We start from the raw sequence: 11,300 nt of genomic DNA on the forward strand, positions 1-11,300 counted from the left end.
GTGTGTGTGTGTGTGTGTGTTCATGACCCCTTTAAAACAGCAGCTACCAAACATAACACCATGATCTGCGTACAGCACGGTCACATTACTGAGTCCCAACGGGGGTGTGTGGGGGGGGAGGGGGGGTGCTGCTCCATAAAGCAGCTGTCCGGAAAACACACACACACACACACACACACACACACACACGAGAGGGATTCAGGAAACAAGTGACATCATTTCCTAATACACTGAGAGGCTGAGACTCCCACAGACACAGTACTGCACTGTGGGGTTAAACACACACACACACACACACACACACACACACACACACACACACACACACACACACACACACACGCCTGTCACAAACACTGCTTACTAAAACACTGTTCTCAACACACCTCTCACACATTCCTCTCAGAAGCTGCAGTGTGTGTGTGTGTGTGTGTGTGTGTGTGTGTGTATCAGTGCTGAGCTGGAATCTGTTACAGTAGATATGAGTTAGTGTGTGACGTCTCACACGGTCATGTTTAATATTTATTTTGTTTGCAAGAAATAAAAATCGTATTTATGTAATAACTTTATAGAGAATGTTTTATTACATTAGACCTAAAGCTACGTTCACACTGTCGGGTAAATCTGACCCAATTCTGATGTTTAGCTCATATGTGACACATATCCGATATGTTCGTGTAAACAGGGAAAAACACAAGCATTCGGATATGTCGAGATCGGTTTCAGGCCTCCTTCATATGTGGATATAAATCGGATATAAATCGGATATAAATCGGATATAAATCGGATATAATTCGGATATAATTCGGATATAAATCGGATTTCCTGAGTCATTGCATTCTGTACGCCATTAAAACTGTGATTTCTTCTCGGTTTAATGACGTAATGTTATTCTACGGTGGAAGCGCGTGTGGAATTATAACATCGCAGGTGACATGGAAGAGGAAAAGCCCCCAGTCCCCCCCCCCCCTTTTTTAATGCTTTTTAGGGCTAAATAACATTAAGAAATGAGTATTTGGTAAATGAAGCATGTGCACAGGCTGCAGTTATGCCATTTTTTCTCCTCCTCCGTTTTAAAACCATGGTGACGTTTCGTGAACTTAGCATATATCACAGAGCGTTAAGCAGACTTCACCTTCGTCTATCTTGGTTAGTGTGTAGCGCAAGAACCTCCCTTTAAGTATGCGCGATGTTTCAGATGGTATGGCGAGTGTAAACACGTGTATGGGATATGAGTCATAGTTGAAAGAACGTGTAAACAGACGGTCAAAAACATCAGATCTAGGCAACAAATCAGAACTGATCATTGAGACCTGCAGTGTGAACGGGGCTGAAGACCTTCAACATAAAACACTCTCATTATAAACAACTCAGAGCTTTAATTTAGAACCAGCTGATAAACTCAGGATAGAGTCTCACTCAGGGAGTTCTCTGTGTGTGTGTGTGAGTCTGTTCTATAATAAGATCTGATCTTTATACATTTCTGTCACACTACACACACACACACACATACACACAACTTGCTAGACTCTTACTAAATCATACAATTTTGTTTTTATCTGATTTTTTACATTTATTACATTAATAAAATAAACATTTTTTATAGTAACTTATGTATCATTGAATATGCTCTTGTGTAATTATAATTTATACAATTTTACAAAAACAAAATTATTTGTTTACTTTAACTATATTATAATAGACTGTAATGTGTAGAGTATGTATGTTTAAGAGAACACGCTGTGATAAAGGGGCGGAGACTAACAGTGGAGGTGATTAACCAATCAGAGACGAGCTGGTGAATGAACTGAGCTGTACAGTGTGTGTGTAGCGAGAGCTGTACAGTGTGTGTGTAGCGAGAGCTGTACAGTGCGTGTGTAGCGAGAGCTGTACAGTGCGTGTAGCGAGAGCTGTACAGTGTGTGTGTAGCGAGAGCTGTACAGTGTGTGTGTAGCGAGAGCTGTACAGTGCGTGTAGCGAGAGCTGTACAGTGCGTGTGTAGCGAGAGCAGTACAGTGCGCGTGTAGCGAGAGCAGTACAGTGCGCGTGTAGCGAGAGCTGTACAGTGCGTGTGTAGCGAGAGCAGGACAGTGCGTGTGTAGCGTGAGCAGTACAGTGTGTGTGTAGCGAGAGCTGTACAGTGCGTGTAGCGAGAGCTGTACAGTGTGTGTGTAGCGAGAGCTGTACAGTGCGTGTAGCGAGAGCTGTACAGTGCGTGTAGCGAGAGCTGTACAGTGCGCGTGTAGCAAGAGCTGTACAGTGCGTGTGTAGCAAGAGCTGTACAGTGCGTGTGTAGCGAGAGCAGGACAGTGTGTGTGTAGCGTGAGCAGTACAGTGTGTGTGTAGCGAGAGCTGTACAGTGCGTGTAGCAATAGCTGTACAGTGTACAGTGTGTGTAGCGAGAGCTGTACAGTGTGTGTAGCGAGAGCTGTACAGTGCGTGTGTAGCGAGAGCTGAACAGTGCGTGTAGCGAGAGCTGTACAGTGCGTGTAGCGAGAGCTGTACAGTGTGTGTGTAGCGAGAGCTGTACAGTGCGTGTAGCGAGAGCTGTACAGTGTGTGTGTGGCGAGAGCTGTACAGTGTGTGTGTAGCGAGAGCTGTACAGTGTGTGTACAGTGTACAGTCTGTGTAGCGAGAGCTGTACAGTGTGTGTGTAGCGACAGCTGTACAGTGTGTGTAGCGAGAGCTGTACAGTGTGTGTGTAGCGACAGCTGTACAGTGTGTGTAGCGAGAGCTGTACAGTGTGTGTAGCGAGAGCTGTACAGTGCGTGTGTAGCGAGAGCTGTACAGTGCGTGTGTAGCGAGAGCTGTACAGTGCGTGTGTAGCGAGAGCTGTACAGTGCGTGTGTAGCGAGAGCTGTACAGTGCGTGTGTAGCGAGAGCTGTACAGTGCGTGTGTAGCGTGAGCAGTACAGTGTGTGTGTAGCGAGAGCTGTACAGTGTGTGTAGCGAGAGCTATACAGTGTGTGTGTAGCGAGAGCTGTACAGTGTGTGTGTAGCGAGAGCTGTACAGTGTGTACAGTGTACAGTCTGTGTAGCGAGAGCTGTACAGTGTGTGTGTAGCGAGAGCTGTACAGTGCGTGTGTAGCGAGAGCTGTACAGTGCGTGTGTAGCGAGAGCTGTACAGTGCGTGTGTAGCGAGAGCTGTACAGTGTGTACAGTGTACAGTCTGTGTAGCGAGAGCTGTACAGTGTGTACAGTGTACAGTCTGTGTAGCGAGAGCTGTACAGTGCGTGTGTAGCGAGAGCTGTACAGTGCGTGTGTAGCGAGAGCTGTACAGTGCGTGTGTAGCAAGAGCTGTACAGTGCGTGTGTAGCAAGAGCTGTACAGTGCGTGTGTAGCGAGAGCTGTACAGTGTGTGTGTAGCGAGAGCTGTACAGTGCGTGTGTAGCGAGAGCTGTACAGTGCGTGTGTAGCGAGAGCTGTACAGTGCGTGTGTAGCGAGAGCTGTACAGTGCGTGTAGCGAGAGCTGTACAGTGCGTGTAGCGAGAGCTGTACAGTGCGTGTAGCGAGAGCTGTACAGTGCGTGTAGCGAGAGCTGTACAGTGCGTGTAGAGAGAGCTGTACAGTGTGTGTAGAGAGAGCTGTACAGTGCGTGTGTAGCGAGAGCTGTACAGTGCGTGTAGCGAGAGCTGTACAGTGCGTGTAGCGAGAGCTGTACAGTGTGTGTGTAGCGACAGCTGTACAGTGCGTGTAGCGAGAGCTGTACAGTGCGTGTAGCGAGAGCTGTACAGTGCGTGTAGCGAGAGCTGTACAGTGTGTGTGTAGCGAGAGCTGTACAGTGCGTGTAGCGAGAGCTGTACAGTGCGTGTAGCGAGAGCTGTACAGTGCGTGTAGCGAGAGCTGTACATGTGTGTGTAGCGAGAGCTGTACAGTGTGTGTGTAGCGAGAGCTGTACAGTGCGTGTAGAGAGAGCTGTACAGTGCGTGTAGAGAGAGCTGTACAGTGCGTGTAGCGAGAGCTGTACAGTGCGTGTGTAGCGAGAGCTGTACAGTGCGTGTAGAGAGAGCTGTACAGTGCGTGTAGAGAGAGCTGTACAGTGTGTGTGTAGCGAGAGCTGTACAGTGTGTGTGTAGCGAGAGCTGTACAGTGCGTGTAGCGAGAGCTGTACAGTGCGTGTAGAGAGAGCTGTACAGTGTGTGTAGAGAGAGCTGTACAGTGTGTGTGTAGCGAGAGCTGTACAGTGCGTGTAGAGAGAGCTGTACCGTGCGTGTAGAGAGAGCTGTACAGTGTGTGTAGCAAGAGCTGTACAGTGTGTGTAGCGAGAGCTGTACAGTGTGTGTGTAGCGAGAGCTGTACAGTGTGTGTAGCGAGAGCTGTACAGTGCGTGTAGAGAGAGCTGTACAGTGTGTGTACAGTGTACAGTGCGTGTAGAGAGAGCTGTACAGTGTGTGTGTAGCGAGAGCTGTACAGTGTGTGTGTAGCGAGAGCTGTACAGTGTGTGTGTAGCGAGAGCTGTACAGTGCGTGTAGCGAGAGCTGTACAGTGCGTGTAGAGAGAGCTGTACAGTGCGTGTAGAGAGAGCTGTACAGTGTGTGTAGAGAGAGCTGTACAGTGTGTGTAGAGAGAGCTGTACAGTGCGTGTAGCGAGAGCTGTACAGTGCGTGTAGAGAGAGCTGTACCGTGCGTGTAGAGAGAGCTGTACAGTGTGTGTAGCAAGAGCTGTACAGTGTGTGTAGCGAGAGCTGTACAGTGTGTGTGTAGCGAGAGCTGTACAGTGTGTGTAGCGAGAGCTGTACAGTGCGTGTAGAGAGAGCTGTACAGTGTGTGTACAGTGTACAGTGCGTGTAGAGAGAGCTGTACAGTGCGTGTAGAGAGAGCTGTACAGTGTGTGTGTAGCGAGAGCTGTACAGTGTGTGTAGCGAGAGCTGTACAGTGCGTGTAGAGAGAGCTGTACAGTGTGTGTACAGTGTACAGTGCGTGTAGAGAGAGCTGTACAGTGTGTGTGTAGCGAGAGCTGTACAGTGCGTGTGTAGCGAGAGCTGTACAGTGCGTGTGTAGCGAGAGCTGTACAGTGCGTGTGTAGCGAGAGCTGTACAGTGCGTGTGTAGCGAGAGCTGTACAGTGCGTGTAGCGAGAGCTGTACAGTGTGTGTAGCGAGAGCTGTACAGTGTGTGTAGCAAGAGCTGTACAGTGCGTGTAGAGAGAGCTGTACAGTGTGTGTGTAGCGAGAGCTGTACAGTGTGTGTAGCGAGAGCTGTACAGTGCGTGTAGAGAGAGCTGTACAGTGTGTGTACAGTGTACAGTGCGTGTAGAGAGAGCTGTACAGTGTGTGTGTAGCGAGAGCTGTACAGTGCGTGTAGAGAGAGCTGTACAGTGTGTGTGTAGCGAGAGCTGTACAGTGCGTGTGTAGCGAGAGCTGTACAGTGCGTGTAGCGAGAGCTGTACAGTGCGTGTGTAGCGAGAGCTGTACAGTGCGTGTGTAGCGAGAGCTGTACAGTGCGTGTAGCGAGAGCTGTACAGTACACAGACTTCAGGACTGAGGTTAACACACTCTAGTGCACTACACAGGGCAGAGTGTCGACTGTAGACCAGAAGGTGATGGGTTCGAGTCCCCTCACCACCAGGTGCTCAGATACAACCTGGCAACCCGACCATGTTAGTAACTACCACAGAAACAGTGTGTGTGTCCATGTGTGTGTGTGTGTGTGTGTGTGTCCATCGCCCAATGTAGACAGAAACGCCAGTGTACTAAACACCCCCACACACTCACACCCTCACTTTCAGGGTCTCACACACACACACACACACACACTGTGCTCTCTGATCACTTTAACAGTCATGAGAGGATTTTTACACACACACACACACAGAGCATGATATGAGAGTGTGTATCAGAGTGTGTTAGTATCGCGATACTGATTTATAACTGTAACAGCACCAACACTACACACACACACACGCGCGCGCGCGAGCGGCCTGAGCACCACACACACACACACACATTTTGTATCGAACTGTATAACGTGTATCTACAGTCAGAACCTCAACACACACACACACACACACACACACACTATTACAGTAACACAATAACACATTATTATTATTATTATAAATGAATAAATGTGTTACAGTGTATTTACAGCCTGTAGCGCGCGGGATAAACAAACAAACAAACTAATAAACATCGTTAAGCGACACAGTGTGTGTGTGTGTGTGTGTGTGTGTAGTTATTATATAAATGTTGTTTGTGATTAAAGCTGTGTGTGTGTGTGTGTGTGTGTGTGAGGCCTGGTGTGCCGCAGTACTGAGTCAGTGTGCACACGGCTCTCTCACACACACACACACACACACACACACGGTTCCTCCCGGTCCGCTCTCTCACACACTCACACACACACACTCCGGTGTCCTGGGGTCCGGGAACACACACACACACACACACACACACTCCTCACCTCGGTCACACACTCCGGGAACATCAGGACCGCGGCATCGTCAGCGGAGATCAGCGCCTTATCCGAACACACACTCATACACACACACTGCTCACACACACACACACACACATCCCAGTGTCCCGGAGTCTGGATCAGGAGGAGGACCTTACAGGAGCCGAGTCACTCAACCGACTCACTGAACCGACTCACTGTGAGGAGAACCGACTCCCACTGATCCGACTCTAACAAGTGATACAGTGTATCTAAAATATAAACATTACACATGAGGATACAGAACCCTCTGTAGTGTGATTATAAACTCCAGTGATATATATACTGTATATCACAACAAGTTTAAGGGATATTGTTATTTACATGAGTGCTTTTCCTATTCACTCTGAATCTGAATGAAATAAGTAAAAGTTCCCTTTGATATTACTAATAACACCATTTTCATGAGTTTAATATTTATTACCCCAAAATGTAGACAATAACAGGGATAGCCCCAAATAACGAAGATTCACAATGTCAGCAACGGGGTGTTTCCACCATTTGCCGCAGTGACAGCTTGACAGCGACGTCTCATGCTCCTCACTAGCCTCATGATGTTGTTCTGAGGCAATGCATTCCACTCTTCAACAAGATCCCGTGGGGGTGGGGTACGATCACCCAGTCTCTGCTTCAACTGGTCCCAGACGTGCTCTATGGGGTTCAGGTCAGGTGACATTGATGGCCAGACCATACATCCTGAAGACACTCCAACTTCCTGAAGTCGAGCTGTGACAACTCTGCCACGATGTGGTGGAGCATCATCATCCATGAAGTTGGGGGTGTGCTGGTGGAATTGGGGGATGATGATGATGGGTTCTATGATGTCTCTGAGGTGAGAACGTGCAGTGACTGTGCCATGTACAATAACCAAATCTGTTTTGCGCTGACTGGTGGTGCCTGACCAGACTGTTGTACATCCTCCACCAAAGCAAACCCTGGGGACCATGTTGACCTCAACGTATCGCCATCTCCTGTGCAAGGTGACCCGACACTCATCACTGAACAGGATGGTTGTCCAGGTCACATGGTCTTGTGCCCACTGCAGACGTTTACGGTGGTGTCTTGGTGTCAGTGGAGTCACCTGCAACGGTCATCTGGGATTCAAGCCAAAGCAGTGGAGTCGGTTGCGAATGGTTTGTCTGGAAACCCTAGTACCCCTCACATCTCATAAACGTGCCTGCAGCTGTGTGGCAGTTACATAACGATGTCTGAGTGCATACTGTAGGTCCTTAGGTACTGATCATCGTTGCGGTCTGTCACTCGTGAAGCTCCACTCCTGGGTCTGTCATGAACTCTTCCAGTAGTTCTGTGTCTTGATGCGAGTCTGCTGGTGACACTTTGAGACACACCAAGTTCACGAACGACATCTGACCGCCTGGCATCGACCCGAGGGCGCGCCATGGCCGGGTGGCGTCGCTCGTCCGTTAAGTGACGTCGTGTGTTCATGGCTGTTTGAATGATAAACTTGGAATGACTTACTGACAATACCAGCTTTTTATACCCACAGAATGTTGAAATTGATGCCACATTAAAAAAGGTTGTGTTTTGGGATTGGGCCCAGTATAAGGCACACCTGTACACAATGAGACCATTACATGGAAAACACAAAATGAGGTGTGTGTGTCCATCACCCCAATATAATCACCTCCCTGTCCCAAACACCGTATGTATGACATCCACTAAGTCTCTTACAATATCCCTAACGTATTGGGAGTAGTGAGTATACAGACACACAGCTCTGGAAAAAAATAAGACAAAAAAATAAGACCGCTGCAGCATGATCATTTTCTTGTGTGTTTTCTTTTCTTAAAGGTGCATGTGTTGGTGAAATGAACTGCTGACAATATTTCTCCTAAATTCAAAATATATATGTAGGTGTGTGTGTGTGTGTGTGTGTGTGTGTGTATACATACTTCAGGAAAAGAAAAAGAATAACTTGTATAAATATTTTAATATAAAATGTATCGATATATGTTATATATATATATATATATATATATTGCTATACTGTATATGATAATATTATGACAATGTAATATAAGTCATATAGTTTTCTTTTCCTGATTATGTTATACATATAATAGAGAAATGTGTGTGTCACTGAAGCTACTTCTAAAGTTTATGCAACATGAAGTGACCAATATTGCTTCCCAAAAAATTACAAATAACTTCAGTCATTTTGGAGAGATAATTTTATATGAGCCCTAAAAAGGGCCAGTTTTCAGCCTCATACTGTCTCGCTTTAAACAATAATCATTTAAAATGTAAATGATTCATATTTCTTTATGAGTATCGATGCCCCACAACATTTTCGGTAAAAGCTTAAAAAGCTATAAATCTGTAGTGTCTGTAACCATGTTCAATTCATCCTGCAATATCTTAACAACTTTTTATTTCAGAATAATACACTTTTTTAGGTTTAAGTCTTTTCTTGTGAAATCTAAATCGGTCAAGTTTCATCTGATGACAGTTAGGATCATTGAAAGATTTAAATTTGAAAAAGTTACAGACACTACGGCATAAAAGGGCACGAAATCGTCTTCAGCACGTGTTTCTTTTTATCTGATAAAAATATAAATGTGTATGTACAAATAAAATGATTGTGTTAAATATTATGAAAAACTTGATCCTGTCTGACATTTCACTTCTTCACCTGGTGAGATAATAAATATTTAAATAGAGTACACATACAAGACCAACATCACTTCTTATTCATATTACTGATTATAAAAGCGATAATAAAGTGTAATAATTAAATCCTGAAGTTATTTTTATTTATTTATATTATTTCCTTTTTTTTCTCCTCTGTTTTGAGTGAAGAATCAGTTCAGAGTTCAGAGAGTCGATTCAGATTCGGTTCCCGAGAGTCTCATCACCAGGAATCCTTAAACCCGGGAAACAGGGCGGAGCCGGAGGGGGCGGGGGGAGGAGGGGGGGGGTTCAGGCTTTCCGTTAGTGTGGGGGCGGGGGGAGGGGCGGGGCTTCACTATAACAACCACAATAACAACTACTGAGGATTGATTTATTTAATCCTGTAGTGAAAGAAACCGCAGATTACTGTTTCCACACACACACACACACACACACACATCTGCTGAGAATGTATTTAATTAATCCAGAGGTAAAACACACCTTAAACAAAGAAAGAAAGACATTTTAAAGATTTAACTGATCATATATCAGTGAGTTAAAACTAATATAAGTGAATGGGTTTTTATAATAACTAAATTAAAAACATGAATTTATATATATATAATTAATCATGCCCATGTAATTATAATTAATACCATTGTCCAGATTAAGATATAATACAATATAAATGTAACTGTAACACAGATCAGATTATTACAGACAGTTTAATCCTCAGGTGAGAGGCGACTCTGTTAATATTAATGTATTTTAATTATACAGCTCATTATACTTAAACATGCACACGGATGGGTTTCAGCTCAAAATGTACATGACAGGAGAGTGTACAAGCACACATGTTAATCTAAAATATTAAATATAAAGTTATAAACAGGACACATATTAATATAATAAACATAAATCACTGGCTTTCATGTGAAAAGTGAAAATGGGCAGAAATATGTTATTCACTAACACAAGATTTTTATATGAATGTGTTATTGTGAAGTACACATGAGATGTACTGACATGTTACAGAACAATAAGATAAAGCCAGTGTCAGTATTCAGTGAAGTAAAACTGAGTATTATTACCTGCAGTGACACATTTCCACCAGAGGGGGCTCCAAACTCCAAGTTTCATTTGGTATGCTACAGAAATGCATTGCATTGGCAATAGATCATTTAAAAGATAGAATAATTATGACTTCTTTTTATTATAACTTAATAATTCAGAATTATACATTATCTGATTATTTTATTCCTTTAAAGCAGTTTCTACATAAATACGTAGACAAATACGTGACTCTCTGTAGATTTGTTTAAACTCAGATATAAATGTAAATAAAAATCTTGTTTAATGACCAATAAAGCTAAATGTGGTGTGTTTAATTCCCATAATGGTGGCCAGGAGCAGAGAAGGCAGATGTCTGGGAGAGAGGGGCATACACACTCTCTCCTGTTAATCACAGTGACACTAGGCAACATTGGGCGTCTGTAAGCTCATGTATGCAGAAGAGAGCAGATGGGTCTTTCCTCTAAGTTACACCTCCTCTCGACACAGCATGTGTAACAGACTTTATGAGTCTGCAAAGAACAAGGCCCGTGAAGACTTCTGACGTATTACAAAAACATATACCTTAAAGACATGACTTATGCAGACCCAAGATTACTAGATGAGTGAAACAGAGACTTAGAAAGACTTTGTAATTGACTTTGAAATTTGATTTGTTGATTGAAGAACAAGACATGAACACTTAGGAAGACTTACAGTGACTGTTTCATTAATAACAAAGAATTTGTTTGTCTCACCATGTCTTTGAAAGTCTTGTGCTTCAATCATAAAGTCTTTGTAAGTTTGGGTAAGACTTTGTCTTTAATCAGTAATCTTGGTATGTTATCGCTTTCATTGAACAAGTCTTTATAAGTCCTTTAAAGTCTTAATAAGTCTTCAGTTTTAATCAATAAGACTACTTTTGGGTTACAGCACAAGCCATGAGTGGTTGTTTTGTGGAAATTGTCCAAGAACAAACAACAGAAGATGTGGGATTGGGGTTTCAGGTTTCCTTCCTGATCCACACTAATGTGTCCACCATGACTCTTTGACTTGCTGCTCCTTGAGCTTACAGATGCCCATGACTGGCGTGTGTTGCTGTGATTGACAGAGGAGAGACAGTTTTCTGTCTCATGGCTCCTGACCCCATCGTTTCTGCTGCACCACTCAGGAGTCCACAGGTT

At 44.4% G+C, this 11,300-nt stretch overlaps 1 protein-coding gene across 1 annotated transcript in view; it reads right to left on the minus strand.

Moving 5' to 3' along the window:
- The window catches only part of lifra (LIF receptor subunit alpha a), a 21,813-nt gene extending 15,301 nt beyond the window's left edge, over positions 1–6,512 (minus strand). The window contains exon 1 of the mRNA XM_053480969.1: positions 6,403–6,512. The gene's annotated coding sequence lies outside the window, so the exon portion shown is untranslated. The remainder of the gene's footprint in view (positions 1–6,402) is intronic.
- Between the last annotated feature and the right edge of the window lie 4,788 nt (positions 6,513–11,300).

The sequence above is a fragment of the Clarias gariepinus genome, chromosome 21, assembly GCF_024256425.1.
Source record: "Clarias gariepinus isolate MV-2021 ecotype Netherlands chromosome 21, CGAR_prim_01v2, whole genome shotgun sequence".
NCBI lineage: Eukaryota > Metazoa > Chordata > Actinopteri > Siluriformes > Clariidae > Clarias > Clarias gariepinus.